Here is a 14,959-nt window from a genome sequence, read left to right as displayed (position 1 = left end):
GTGTCTGGTGTAAATCAGGTCCATATGTTAATGGTACTGGCATGCATGCATATAGATTCTATGGTGGGACCTGTTGTTCCACAAGAGCCACTAATCACCACTAACACGGAACTCTTGACCAAGCGTAAGTCCTAATATATAATTACATTGCTGATACTAAACCACTAACTACTTTCAGTGCTCAAACCTTGATTGTTCCAAATTTTATAACACAATACATCTACAAGGAATAATACATGTCTGATATATACTGTAACACAGACATTAATATTGCCCAATATTGTGTTTTGGACACTTTTTGATATTTGAAGCAATTTCTGATATTCAGTCTTCTTATGTTGTATTCTGTTCATCTGATATGGGGCCTAACTTATGTTTGTACACAGTGCCGATGTTACATGTAATGAGCAATTATCGCCAGACTGCACATGTGCCGCTGCGATTCCGCGCACATTGAGATTTTTTAACGCATAGTGATTGATAAAAAGAAATCATTTGGGGGAGGTAACGGGGAGTGGTGGCAAAGATGCAGGCTTGTCACGGACATTTTTGGGGGGTGTATCTGTCTTCAGCTGTGTACGCAGAAAAGCATAGTGCCAATGTCGCTACTACCGCGGACAGTCTGCCTAGCCCCATAGACTCACTCGGGGAGTGGATGTTTCTCATTACTGCGTCAGTGCTGCTAATCAGAGCCGTAACTAGACTTGACTTTATGGTGCCCTATGCCAGAGAGAGAATTGGCGCCCCCCCCCCCCCCTTGGGGGAAGGGGCATGACAAGATTGATACCAGAGAAAACTCATGCTATGATGCCCCTTCCCTCGTTATATATATATATATATATATATATGTGTGTGTATAAAATACACACACATTTATAGACTGCTGCAAGAAAATGTCAGCATCTTAAAATGTAATAAATGACAGTGTAACTGAGTAGCAAAGTAATCTAAAGTTCAGTTCATGAATGTTATATAGGTATTAGTGACAGAAGGGGTCAGGGTAGGAGTTAGGGGCGGTTAGCAGATGCTGGGCATCAAAAAGGTGGGAAACTGCAAGTGAAAGTAGTTAAAACATATAATTGACAAGTGCCACCAACAGCGCCTCCTACCCTGCAGCACTATGTGCTGTGCCACATCTGCACACACCTAGTTACGGCCCTGCTGCTTATGTGTAGGAGGATGATAGTGAAGAAATGACGGTGCCGGAGGAGACTGCTACCTCTAGCATCCAGAGGAGCGGTCCCTCTCGCGCAGTTGGGATAAAAAAATGTGAGGTACCTAGTCAGATGGTGGTAGGGGATTCTATCATCAGGAAGGCAGATAGGGCAATCTGCTACCGGGACCGTGATTGTCGTACAGTCTGTTGTCTCCCGGGTGCTCGGGTACGGCACATCGCGGACCGGGTAGATAGATTGTTGGGAGGGGCTGGGAAAGACCCGGCGGTCTTGGTGCACATTGGCACCAATGACAAAGTTAGCGGAAGGTGGGATGTCCTTAAGAAAGACTATAGGGACTTAGGAAAGAAACTTAAGGCAAGGACATCTAAGGTAATATTCTCTGAAATATTAACCGTGCCACATGCTAGTCCAGGGAGGCAGAGGGAGATTAGGGAGGTAAATGTGTGGCTTAGGGATTGGTGCAGGAAAGAGGGGTTTGTGTTCCTGGGACACTGGGCGGACTTCTCAGTCAGGCGCCATCTCTTTTGTCGTGACGGATTGCACCTGACTGAGGAGGGGGCAGCGGTGCTGGGGGGAAGGAAGGTTAGAAGGTTGGAGGAGATTTTAAACTAGGAGACTGGGGGGAGGGTTTAGCTAGAAACTACGGGCCATGCAGTGAGAATAGTGGGGATGGCGGTAGTAAACGAAATGGGGGAGAAGTTGGGGAGAGGGTAAGAGCAGGCGGTAAGGTTACTAACATGGGTACTAAAAAAGATTTTACCAAAGCACTAACCAATGACGATTACAGGTCATCATTGCTACATAAGGTGAAAGATGTCCCTAACGCAAGGGAAAATACTTATCTTAGTTGTATGTATGTAAACGCTAGAAGCATTACTGGTAAAAAGGGCGAACTAGAAATACTTGCAGCAAGCAAACAGTATGATATTATAGGCATTACTGAAACTTGGTGGGACGAATCTCATGATTGGACAGTCAATCTAGAGGGCTATACACTGTTTAGGAGAGACAGACTAAATAAAAAGGGTGGAGGGGTGTGTCTTTACGTAAAGCCGTTTTTAAAACCTGATATACGGGAAGATATTCAGGAGGGGACTGTAAACACTGTCGAGACATTATGGGTAGAAATTGCATCCGGGGAAAAAGCAATAAAAAAGTTAGTATTGGGTGTATGCTATAGGCCGCCTGGTATCAACGTATCTGATGAGGAATTGTTACTAAAGCAAATTGAAAGAGCAGCAGGAGTAGGAGACATAGTAGTGATGGGAGATTTTAACTGGAAAAACGATTCATGTGATACTGCTAGGGGCAATATGTTTTTAAACACACTTAATGATAACTACTTAGTTCAACTAATTGAGGAACCAACTAGGTACAATGCAATCTTAGACCTGGTATTAACAAACAATGGGGATTTGGTATCAGGTATTATAGTAGGGGAACCCATAGGAAACAGCGACCACAATATGGTCACATTCAATATCAGTTTTCATAAACAGCCCTATACTGGCTCAACTAGGACTCTAAACTTTAGCAAAGCGAATTTTGAAAGATGAGGGTATTTTTCAGGGATATTGAATGGGAAGGTTTGTTTTTAGGAAAAAATACTACGGAGAAATGGGAGGTACTAAAATTCCTGCTAGCTAAAAATACACTAAAATTTATTCCTACGAGCAGCAAAAAAAGGAATAAAAATCATAAACCGATGTGGCTTAACAAAAGATAAAGGAACTTATGGGCAAGAAAAGGAGAGCATTTAAAAAATACAAATCTGACGGGGAAGCAGAGTCATTTCAGCACTATAAGGAATGTAACAAAATATGCAAAAAGGAAATAAGAGCGGCTAAAGTAGAAACTGAAAAACTAGTAGCAAAGGAAAGCAAAGCGAATCCCAAAAAATTCTTTAAATACATTATTAGCAAGAGATTAAAGAAGGAGAGTATAGGCCCTTTAAAAGACAAGTTGGGAGTCTTAAGCAAAAATTATAATGACATAGCGGACACACTAAATTAGTTTTTTTCAACAGTATTCACTAGAGAGGACCCAATTCAGGGACTAACACATAATCTCAATAATGAGAATATCCCACTGATAGGTACTTATTTATGCGAGGAAGTAGTTTGTGACCGATTAAAACATTTAAAGATTAATAAGTCACCAGGTCCCGATAGTATTCACTAGAGATGAGCGCCTGAAATTTTTCGGGTTTTGTGTTTTGGTTTTGGGTTCGGTTCCGCGGCCGTGTTTTGGGTTCGAACGCGTTTTGGCAAAACCTCACCGAATTATTTTTGTCGGATTCGGGTGTGTTTTGGATTCGGGTGTTTTTTTCCAAAAACACTAAAAAACAGCTTAAATCATAGAATTTGGGGGTCATTTTGATCCCAAAGTATTATTAACCTCAAAAACCATAATTTACACTCATTTTCAGTCTATTCTGAATACCTCACACCTCACAATATTATTTTTAGTCCTAAAATTTGCACCGAGGTCGCTGTGTGAGTAAGATAAGCGACCCTAGTGGCCGACACAAACACCGGGCCCATCTAGGAGTGGCACTGCAGTGTCACGCAGGATGTCCCTTCCAAAAAACCCTCCCCAAACAGCACATGACGCAAAGAAAAAAAGAGGCGCAATGAGGTAGCTGTGTGAGTAAGATTAGCGACCCTAGTGGCCGACACAAACACCGGGCCCATCTAGGAGTGTCACTGCAGTGTCACGCAGGATGGCCCTTCCAAAAAACCCTCCCCAAACAGCACATGACGCAAAGAAAAAAAGAGGCGCAATGAGGTAGCTGACTGTGTGAGTAAGATTAGCGACCCTAGTGGCCGACACAAACACCGGGCCCATCTAGGAGTGGCACTGCAGTGTCACGCAGGATGGCCCTTCCAAAAAACCCTCCCCAAACAGCACATGACGCAAAGAAAAAAAGAGGCGCAATGAGGTAGCTGACTGTGTGAGTAAGATTAGCGACCCTAGTGGCCGACACAAACACCGGGCCCATCTAGGAGTGGCACTGCAGTGTCACGCAGGATGTCCCTTCCAAAAAACCCTCCCCAAACAGCACATGACGCAAAGAAAAAAAGAGGCGCAATGAGGTAGCTGTGTGAGTAAGATTAGCGACCCTAGTGGCCGACACAAACACCGGGCCCATCTAGGAGTGGCACTGCAGTGTCACGCAGGATGTCCCTTCCAAAAAACCCTCCCCAAACAGCACATGACGCAAAGAAAAAAAGAGGCGCAATGAGGTAGCTGACTGTGTGAGTAAGATTAGCGACCCTAGTGGCCGACACAAACACCGGGCCCATTTAGGAGTGGCACTGCAGTGTCACGCAGGATGTCCCTTCCAAAAAACCCTCCCCAATCAGCACATGATGCAAAGAAAAAGAAAAGAAAAAAGAGGTGCAAGATGGAATTATCCTTGGGCCCTCCCACCCACCCTTATGTTGTATAAACAAAACAGGACATGCACACTTTAACCAACCCATCATTTCAGTGACAGGGTCTGCCACACGACTGTGACTGATATGACGGGTTGGTTTGGACCCCCCCCAAAAAAGAAGCAATTAATCTCTCCTTGCACAAACTGGCTCTACAGAGGCAAGATGTCCACCTCATCTTCACCCTCCGATATATCACCGTGTACATCCCCCTCCTCACAGATTATCAATTCGTCCCCACTGGAATCCACCATCTCAGCTCCCTGTGTACTTTGTGGAGGCAATTGCTGCTGGTCAATGTCTCCGCGGAGGAATTGATTATAATTCATTTTAATGAACATCATCTTCTCCACATTTTCTGGATGTAACCTCGTACGCCGATTGCTGACAAGGTGAGCGGCGGCACTAAACACTCTTTCGGAGTACACACTTGTGGGAGGGCAACTTAGGTAGAATAAAGCCAGTTTGTGCAAGGGCCTCCAAATTGCCTCTTTTTCCTGCCAGTATAAGTACGGACTGTGTGACGTGCCTACTTGGATGCGGTCACTCATATAATCCTCCACCATTCTATCAATGTTGAGAGAATCATATGCAGTGACAGTAGACGACATGTCCGTAATCGTTGTCAGGTCCTTCAGTCCGGACCAGATGTCAGCATCAGCAGTCGCTCCAGACTGCCCTGCATCACCGCCAGCGGGTGGGCTCGGAATTCTGAGCCTTTTCCTCGCACCCCCAGTTGCGGGAGAATGTGAAGGAGGAGATGTTGACAGGTCGCGTTCCGCTTGACTTGACAATTTTGTCACCAGCAGGTCTTTCAACCCCAGCAGACCTGTGTCTGCCGGAAAGAGAGATCCAAGGTAGGCTTTAAATCTAGGATCGAGCACGGTGGCCAAAATGTAGTGCTCTGATTTCAACAGATTGACCACCCGTGAATCCTTGTTAAGCGAATTAAGGGCTGCATCCACAAGTCCCACATGCCTAGCGGAATCGCTCCCTTTTAGCTCCTTCTTCAATGCCTCCAGCTTCTTCTGCAAAAGCCTGATGAGGGGAATGACCTGACTCAGGCTGGCAGTGTCTGAACTGACTTCACGTGTGGCAAGTTCAAAGGGCATCAGAACCTTGCACAACGTTGAAATCATTCTCCACTGCACTTGAGACAGGTGCATTCCACCTCCTATATCGTGCTCAATTGTATAGGCTTGAATGGCCTTTTGCTGCTCCTCCAACCTCTGAAGCATATAGAGGGTTGAATTCCACCTCGTTACCACTTCTTGCTTCAGATGATGGCAGGGCAGGTTCAGTAGTTTTTGGTGGTGCTCCAGTCTTCTGTACGTGGTGCCTGTACGCCGAAAGTGTCCCGCAATTTTTCTGGCCACCGACAGCATCTCTTGCACGCCCCTGTCGTTTTTAAAAAAATTCTGCACCACCAAATTCAAGGTATGTGCAAAACATGGGACGTGCTGGAATTTGCCCATATTTAATGCACACACAATATTGCTGGCGTTGTCCGATGCCACAAATCCACAGGAGAGTCCAATTGGGGTAAGCCATTCCGCGATGATCTTCCTCAGTTGCCGTAAGAGGTTTTCAGCTGTGTGCGTATTCTGGAAAGCGGTGATACAAAGCGTAGCCTGCCTAGGAAAGAGTTGGCGTTTGCGAGATGCTGCTACTGGTGCCGCCGCTGCTGTTCTTGCGGCGGGAGTCCATACATCTACCCAGTGGGCTGTCACAGTCATATAGTCCTGACCCTGCCCTGCTCCACTTGTCCACATGTCCGTGGTTAAGTGGACATTGGGTACAACTGCATTTTTTAGGACACTGGTGAGTCTTTTTCTGACGTCCGTGTACATTCTCGGTATCGCCTGCCTAGAGAAGTGGAACCTAGATGGTATTTGGTAACGGGGGCACACTGCCTCAATAAATTGTCTAGTTCCCTGTGAACTAACGGCGGATACCGGACGCACGTCTAACACCAACATAGTTGTCAAGGCCTCAGTTATCCGCTTTGCAGTAGGATGACTGCTGTGATATTTCATCTTCCTCGCAAAGGACTGTTGAACAGTCAATTGCTTACTGGAAGTAGTACAAGTGGGCTTACGACTTCCCCTCTGGGATGACCATCGACTCCCAGCGGCAACAACAGCAGCGCCAGCAGCAGTAGGCGTTACACGCAAGGATGCATCGGAGGAATCCCAGGCAGGAGAGGACTCGTCAGACTTGCCAGTGACATGGCCTGCAGGACTATTGGCATTCCTGGGGAAGGAGGAAATTGACACTGAGGGAGTTGGTGGGGTGGTTTGCGTGAGCTTGGTTACAAGAGGAAGGGATTTACTGGTCAGTGGACTGCTTCCGCTGTCACCCAAAGTTTTTGAACTTGTCACTGACTTATTATGAATGCGCTGCAGGTGACGTATAAGGGAGGATGTTCCGAGGTGGTTAACGTCCTTACCCCTACTTATTACAGCTTGACAAAGGGAACACACGGCTTGACACCTGTTGTCCGCATTTCTGGTGAAATACCTCCACACCGAAGAGCTGATTTTTTTGGTATTTTCACCTGGCATGTCAACGGCCATATTCCTCCCACGGACAACAGGTGTCTCCCCGGGTGCCTGACTTAAACAAACCACCTCACCATCAGAATCCTCCTGGTCAATTTCCTCCCCAGCGCCAGCAACACCCATATCCTCCTCATCCTGGTGTACTTCAACACTGACATCTTCAATCTGACTATCAGGAACTGGACTGCGGGTGCTCCTTCCAGCACTTGCAGGGGGCGTGCAAATGGTGGAAGGCGCATGCTCTTCACGTCCAGTGTTGGGAAGGTCAGGCATCGCAACCGACACAATTGGACTCTCCTTGTGGATTTGGGATTTCAAAGAACGCACAGTTCTTTGCGGTGCTTTTGCCAGCTTGAGTCTTTTCAGTTTTCTAGCGAGAGGCTGAGTGCTTCCATCCTCATGTGAAGCTGAACCACTAGCCATGAACATAGGCCAGGGCCTCAGCCGTTCCTTGCCACTCCGTGTGGTAAATGGCATATTGGCAAGTTTACGCTTCTCCTCCGACAATTTTATTTTAGGTTTTGGAGTCCTTTTTTTACTGATATTTGGTGTTTTGGTTTTGACATGCTCTGTACTATGCCATTGGGCATCGGCCTTGGCAGACGACGTTGCTGGCATTTCATCGTCTCGGCCATGACTAGTGGCAGCAGCTTCAGCACGAGGTGGAAGTGGATCTTGATCTTTCCCTAATTTTGGAACCTCAACATTTTTGTTCTCCATATTTTAATAGGCACAACTAAAAGGCACCTCAGGTAAACAATGCAGATGGATGGATTGGATACTAGTATACAATTATGGACGGGCTGCCGAGTGCCGACACAGAGGTAGCCACAGCCGTGAACTACCGCACTGTACTGTGTCTGCTGCTAATATATAGACTGGTTGATAAAGAGATAGTATACTCGTAACTAGTATGTATGTATAAAGAAAGAAAAAAAAACCACGGTTAGGTCACTGGTATATACAATTATGGACGGGCTGCCGAGTGCCGACACAGAGGTAGCCACAGCCGTGAACTACCGCACTGTACTGTGTCTGCTGCTAATATATAGACTGGTTGATAAAGAGATAGTATACTCGTAACTAGTATGTATGTATAAAGAAAGAAAAAAAAACCACGGTTAGGTCACTGGTATATACAATTATGGACGGGCTGCCGAGTGCCGACACAGAGGTAGCCACAGCCGTGAACTACCGCACTGTACTGTGTCTGCTGCTAATATATAGACTGGTTGATAAAGAGATAGTATACTCGTAACTAGTATGTATGTATAAAGAAAGAAAAAAAAACCACGGTTAGGTCACTGGTATATACAATTATGGACGGGCTGCCGAGTGCCGACACAGAGGTAGCCACAGCCGTGAACTACCGCACTGTACTGTGTCTGCTGCTAATATATAGACTGGTTGATAAAGAGATAGTATACTCGTAACTAGTATGTATGTATAAAGAAAGAAAAAAAAACCACGGTTAGGTCACTGGTATATACAATTATGGACGGGCTGCCGAGTGCCGACACAGAGGTAGCCACAGCCGTGAACTACCGCACTGTACTGTGTCTGCTGCTAATATATAGACTGGTTGATAAAGAGATAGTATACTCGTAACTAGTATGTATGTATAAAGAAAGAAAAAAAAAACCACGGTTAGGTCACTGGTATATACAATTATGGACGGGCTGCCGAGTGCCGACACAGAGGTAGCCACAGCCGTGAACTACCGCACTGTACTGTGTCTGCTGCTAATATATAGACTGGTTGATAAAGAGATAGTATACTCGTAACTAGTATGTATGTATAAAGAAAGAAAAAAAAACCACGGTTAGGTCACTGGTATATACAATTATGGACGGGCTGCCGAGTGCCGACACAGAGGTAGCCACAGCCGTGAACTACCGCACTGTACTGTGTCTGCTGCTAATATATAGACTGGTTGATAAAGAGATAGTATACTCGTAACTAGTATGTATGTATAAAGAAAGAAAAAAAAACCACGGTTAGGTCACTGGTATATACAATTATGGACGGGCTGCCGAGTGCCGACACAGAGGTAGCCACAGCCGTGAACTACCGCACTGTACTGTGTCTGCTGCTAATATATAGACTGGTTGATAAAGAGATAGTATACTCGTAACTAGTATGTATGTATAAAGAAAGAAAAAAAAACCACGGTTAGGTGGTATATACAATTATGGACGGGCTGCCGAGTGCCGACACAGAGGTAGCCACAGCCGTGAACTACCGCACTGTACTGTGTCTGCTGCTAATATATAGACTGGTTGATAAAGAGATAGTATACTCGTAACTAGTATGTATGTATAAAGAAAGAAAAAAAAACCACGGTTAGGTCACTGGTATATACAATTATGGACGGGCTGCCGAGTGCCGACACAGAGGTAGCCACAGCCGTGAACTACCGCACTGTACACTGGTTGATAAAGAGATAGTAGTATACTCGTAACAACTAGTATGACGACGGTATAAAGAATGAAAAAAAAACCACGGTTAGGTGGTATATAATACAATTATGGTTGGACGGACTGCCTGCCGAGTGCCGACACAGAGGTAGCCACAGCCGTGAACTACCGCACTGTACACTGGTTGATAAAGAGATAGTAGTATACTCGTAACAACTAGTATGACGACGGTATAAAGAACGAAAAAAAAAACCACGGTTAGGTGGTATATATTATAATACAATTATGGATGGACGGACTGCCTGCCGAGTTCCGACACAGAGGTAGCCACAGCCGTGAACTACCGCACTGTACACTGGTTGATAAAGAGATAGTAGTATACTCGTAACAACTAGTATGACGACGGTATAAAGAACGAAAAAAAAACCACGGTTAGGTGGTATATATTATAATACAATTATGGATGGACGGACTGCCTGCCGAGTTCCGACACAGAGGTAGCCACAGCCGCGAACTACCGCACTGTACACTGGTTGATAAAGAGATAGTAGTATACTCGTAACAACTAGTATGACTATGACGACGGTATAAAGAAAGAAAAAAAAAACCACGGTTAGGTGGTATATAATACAATTATGGATGGACGGACTGCCTGCCGAGTGCCGACACAGAGGTAGCCACAGCCGTGAACTACCGCACTGTACTGTGTCTGCTGCTAATATAGACTGGTTGATAAAGAGATAGTATACAATACTACTAATATACTGGTGGTCAGGCACTGGTCACCACTAGTCACACTGGCAGTGGCACTCCTGCAGCAAAAGTGTGCACTGTTTAATTTTAATATAATATTATTTATCATGTACTCCTGGCTCCTGCTATAACAACCTGCAGTGCTCCCCAGTCTCCCCCACAATTATAAGCTTTATATACAATACATTGATGTGCAGCACACTGGGCTGAGCAGTGCACACAGACTGAGTCACTGTGTGACTGTGTATCGTTTTTTTCAGGCAGAGAACGGATATATTAAATAAAACAAACAACTGCACTGTCTCTGGTGGTCACTGGTCACTGTGGTCGTCAGTCACTAAACTCTGTCTGCACTCTGCACTCTCTTCTAATCTACAGTATCACAGCAATCTCTCTCTCTCTCTCTCTCTTCTAAATCTAATCTAAATGGAGAGGACGCCAGCCACGTCCTCTCCCTATCAATCTCAATGCACGTGTGAAAATGGCGGCGACGCGCGGCTCCTTATATAGAATCCGAGTCTCGCGAGAATCCGACAGCGTCATGATGACGTTCGGACGCGCTCGGGTTAACCGAGCAAGGCGGGAAGATCCGAGTCGCTCGGACCCGTGAAAAAAAAAGTGAAGTTCGTGCGGGTTCGGATTCAAAGAAACCGAACCCGCTCATCTCTAGTATTCACCCAAGGGTTCTAATGGAGCTTCACTCTGAACTTGCAAAACCACTATTTTTGATCTTTAAGGATTCAGTAATATCAGGTATGGTTCCCAAAGACTGGCGTATAGCGGAAGTAGTGCCTATATTCAAAAAGGGAAGTTAAGCTGAACCAGGTAATTATAGACCAGTTAGTCTTACATCTATGGTGGGGAAAGTATTGGAAGGTATTCTAAGAGATAGTATTCAGAAGTTCCTTGAAGTCAATAAGGTCATTAAAAGGAATCAACATGGGTTTATGAAGGACAGATCCTGTCAAACCAATTTACTTGGCTTTTATGAAACAGTAAGCGCAAACCTAGATCAGGGTAAAGAGGTGGATGTAATCTTTTTAGATTTTGCCAAAGCATTCGACACTGTACCACACATGAGACTTATCTACAAGCTACAAGAATCAGGGCTAGGAAGCACAATATGCACTTGGGTCAAAAACTGGTTAGATAATAGGGAGCAGCGCGTTGTGGTTAATGGATCTTTTTCAACTTGGACTGAAGTGCTAAGTGGTGTGCCGCAAGGCTCAGTATTAGGACCGCTATTGTTCAATATTTTCATTAACGACCTAACAGAAGGTCTAGAGAGCATGGTGTCAATTTTTGCAGATGATACCAAATTGTGTAAAGTTATAAATGCGGAGGGGGATGCTGAGTCGCTTCAGAACGACTTAGTTAAATTAGAAGCTTGGGCAGCGAAATGGAGAATGCGCTTCAATACAGACCAGTGTAAGGTAATGCACTGTGGTAACAAGAACAAAAATAACACCTACCTACTAAATGGGGTAAAATTAGGGGATTCTGTACTGGAAAAGGACTTAGGTGTCCTCATAGATAGCAAACTAAGCAGTAGTACCCAAAGTAGGACTGCAGCAAAGAAGGCTAATAAGATATTAGCATGCATAAAATGGGGAATTGATGCTAGGGATGAGAGTATTATACTCCCGTTATATAAATCACTTGTGAGGCCACACCTTGAATACTGTGTACAATTCTGGGCACCTTACTACAAAAAGGATATCTTGGAGCTAGAAAAGGTTCAAAGGCGGGCGACCAAACTAATTAAGGGTATGGAGACGCTGGAATACGAGGAAAGGCTTGCAAGACTAGGCATGTTTACACTGGAAAAGAGGAGATTAAAGGGGACATGATCAACATTTACAAATATATAAGGGTACATTATACAGATCTTGCGCAGGACCTGTTTTTGGTTAGATCAACACAGAGAACTCGTGGACACTCGCTCAGGTTAGAGGAGAGGAGATTCCGCACAATGCGGCATAAACGCTTTTTTACGGTAAGGACGATACGTGTTTGGAATTCCCTGCCTGAGGGAGTTGTAATGGCAGACTCAGTCAACACCTTTAAGAATGGGTAAGATAAATTCCTAATGGATAAGGGTTACGGGGCATAGTCACGCACTATGGTTATTATAAAAAAGAGGGGTAAAACGTAACGGCAGACATCAACTTCAGTCAAAATTTTCTACTAAATAATCGTGCATAGGAGACCACAAATAGGTTGAACTCGATGGACAATTGTCTTTTTTCAACCTTAGATACTATGGCCCTCATTCCGAGTTGTTCGCTCGCAAGCTTCTTTTAGCAGCTTTGCACACGCTAAGCCGCCGCCTACTGGGAGTGAATCTTAGCTTATCAAAATTGCGAACGAAAGATTTGCAATATTGCGAAAAGACTTCTCTGTGCAGTTTCTGAGTAGCTCGAGACTTACTCTTCCAGTGCGATCACTTCAGTGCTTGTCGTTCCTGGTTTGACGTCACAAACACACCCAGCGTTCGCCCAGACACTCCTCCGTTTCTCCAGCCACTCCCGCGTTTTTCCCAGAAACGGTAGCGTTTTTACACACACTCCCATAAAACGCCCAGTTTCCGCCCAGAAACACCCACTTCCTGTCAATCACACTACGATCTCCAGAACGATGAAAAAACCTCGTAATGCCGTGAGTAAAATACCTAACTGCATAGCAAATTTACTTGGCGCAGTCGCAGTGCGAACATTGCGCATGCGCAATTAGCGGAAAATCGCTGCGATGCGAAGAAAATTACCGAGCGAACAACTCGGAATGACCCCCCATGTTACTATGTATGTTACTATGTATGATGTGTACGTAGTTGCTTAGGACTTTGCGATTGCTGCTGTGCAACAAAAAAGCTGGAGCACATTCAATATACTGCATGCATATCTTGACCTGTATGAGCCCAAATATGCAGTTTATACATGCACCTTTTCTTGAGAGTAGGTGACGCACATTTTGCTACCATCTATGCAATCAGGTCTTGTTTTTTTATTAATATTCCTCAATTGGTAATAAGATGATTTGTTAAATATTGTTATTACCTTTTTTGTTGAGTTATAGTGATAAAAAAAATAGCATATATTAAACACCAGATACATATATACATTTCTACCGTTTCTCACTTCATTAGTACATTTTATTGGCCTTATTATTGATCATGTAATATTGGCCACAAATTATAATTAATAAGTAATACTGTAAGTAATGTTGGTCTTTTATTAAATTACTCTTTAATTTTACCCGTTAATACATTCATTAAATAAAATTGCTCCATATAAGATGATAATTAAATTTTTATCTATCCTATTTAATGCATAATGAATGCCCCAACTTATTGATCTACTGTAGCTCGCCTGTCACAGCCATTTTTTTTTTTTTAATGGTTGTACTGCTGTTTATTCCAACAATCACTTGACATATATGGTCGTTTCTGTTCTTTACATATAAACAATGGGAATGGCGATTTGTGGTGTGGGTTTTTAAATCAGGCAGCATCAAAACCACTGGTAACTGCCATATAAACAGCTGTTTTCGCATACCGCTTTTCAGTAAATTTCCCCCATATTTGTATATTTTACATATCATTGGTACTAATCAAGATCATACTAACAATATTATGGAAGAGAAAACCTTGCGCAAAAAAGGACCACAAACAGCAGCAACCAGCCGGATGAGGTTACACCCAAATAGCCATGTACAGTAAAAAGCACAATATTAAAAGACCAGACAGATGCGATACTATCCCAAATAAATAGGGCAATTGGATTAATAGATCCCTTCAAATTCTGTATGGCTTTCCAATATGCTCCACCCAGTTCTCCACATAGAATAGAGTGATATCCTCAAAACATATGGGACAAGATCTATAGAGAACAGTCTAATCTGTCACAGACAATAATATATTTTTCATGGGATATGGTCATTAGGTCGACACAGCTTAGGTCGACAGTCATTAGGTTGACCACTGAAGGTCGACATGCATTAGGTCGACATGGTCAATATGTCGACATGGCTATTAGGTCGACATGTACTAGGTCGACCGGTCAAAAGGTCGACATGAGTTTTTCGAGTTAAAATAACTATTTTTTTGGACTTTTTCATACTTGACGATCCACGTGGACTACAATTGGGAACGGTAACCTGTGCCGAGCGCTGCGGTAGCGGAGGGGACATGGTGCACTAATTAGGGTTCCCTGTCACTTTACGAAGAAAGCGACACCAAAAAAAGTCCAAAAACCCATGTCGACCTTTTGACCTGTCGAACTAGTACATGTGGACCTAATGACCATGTCGACCTATTGTCCCTGTCAACCTAATGCATGTCAACCTTCCATGGTCGACCTAATGACTGTCGACCTAAGTTGAGTTGACCCAACGACCCATACCCTTTTTCCTTATAGTTAATCTTATGACACAGATAAAAAAACAGCTTGGGGGTTTACTGCCTTGAGAAAGACATTGACGCTGGAAACGCATCGGCATCGTGTGACAGGAGTGCTATTCTTAATGCATGTTGGTGTGTGTCTGGATTCTGGTTGAGGTCCAGTTAGAGGTTCTGAAACCTCTACTTACATATACACCTACTACTTACATATACA

General features: G+C 44.1%; 1 protein-coding gene across 1 annotated transcript in view; it reads left to right on the top strand.

Annotated features, from left to right (window-relative positions):
• The window catches only part of PITPNC1 (phosphatidylinositol transfer protein cytoplasmic 1), a 478,249-nt gene that overhangs the window by 238,465 nt on the left and 224,825 nt on the right, over positions 1 to 14,959 (top strand). The gene's annotated exons all lie outside the window — the stretch shown is intronic.

This window comes from Pseudophryne corroboree, chromosome 3 (genome assembly GCF_028390025.1).
Source record: "Pseudophryne corroboree isolate aPseCor3 chromosome 3, aPseCor3.hap2, whole genome shotgun sequence".
NCBI lineage: Eukaryota > Metazoa > Chordata > Amphibia > Anura > Myobatrachidae > Pseudophryne > Pseudophryne corroboree.
Note: the sequence above shows the minus strand (reverse complement) of the source record. Positions and strands in the feature narration are given on the sequence as shown.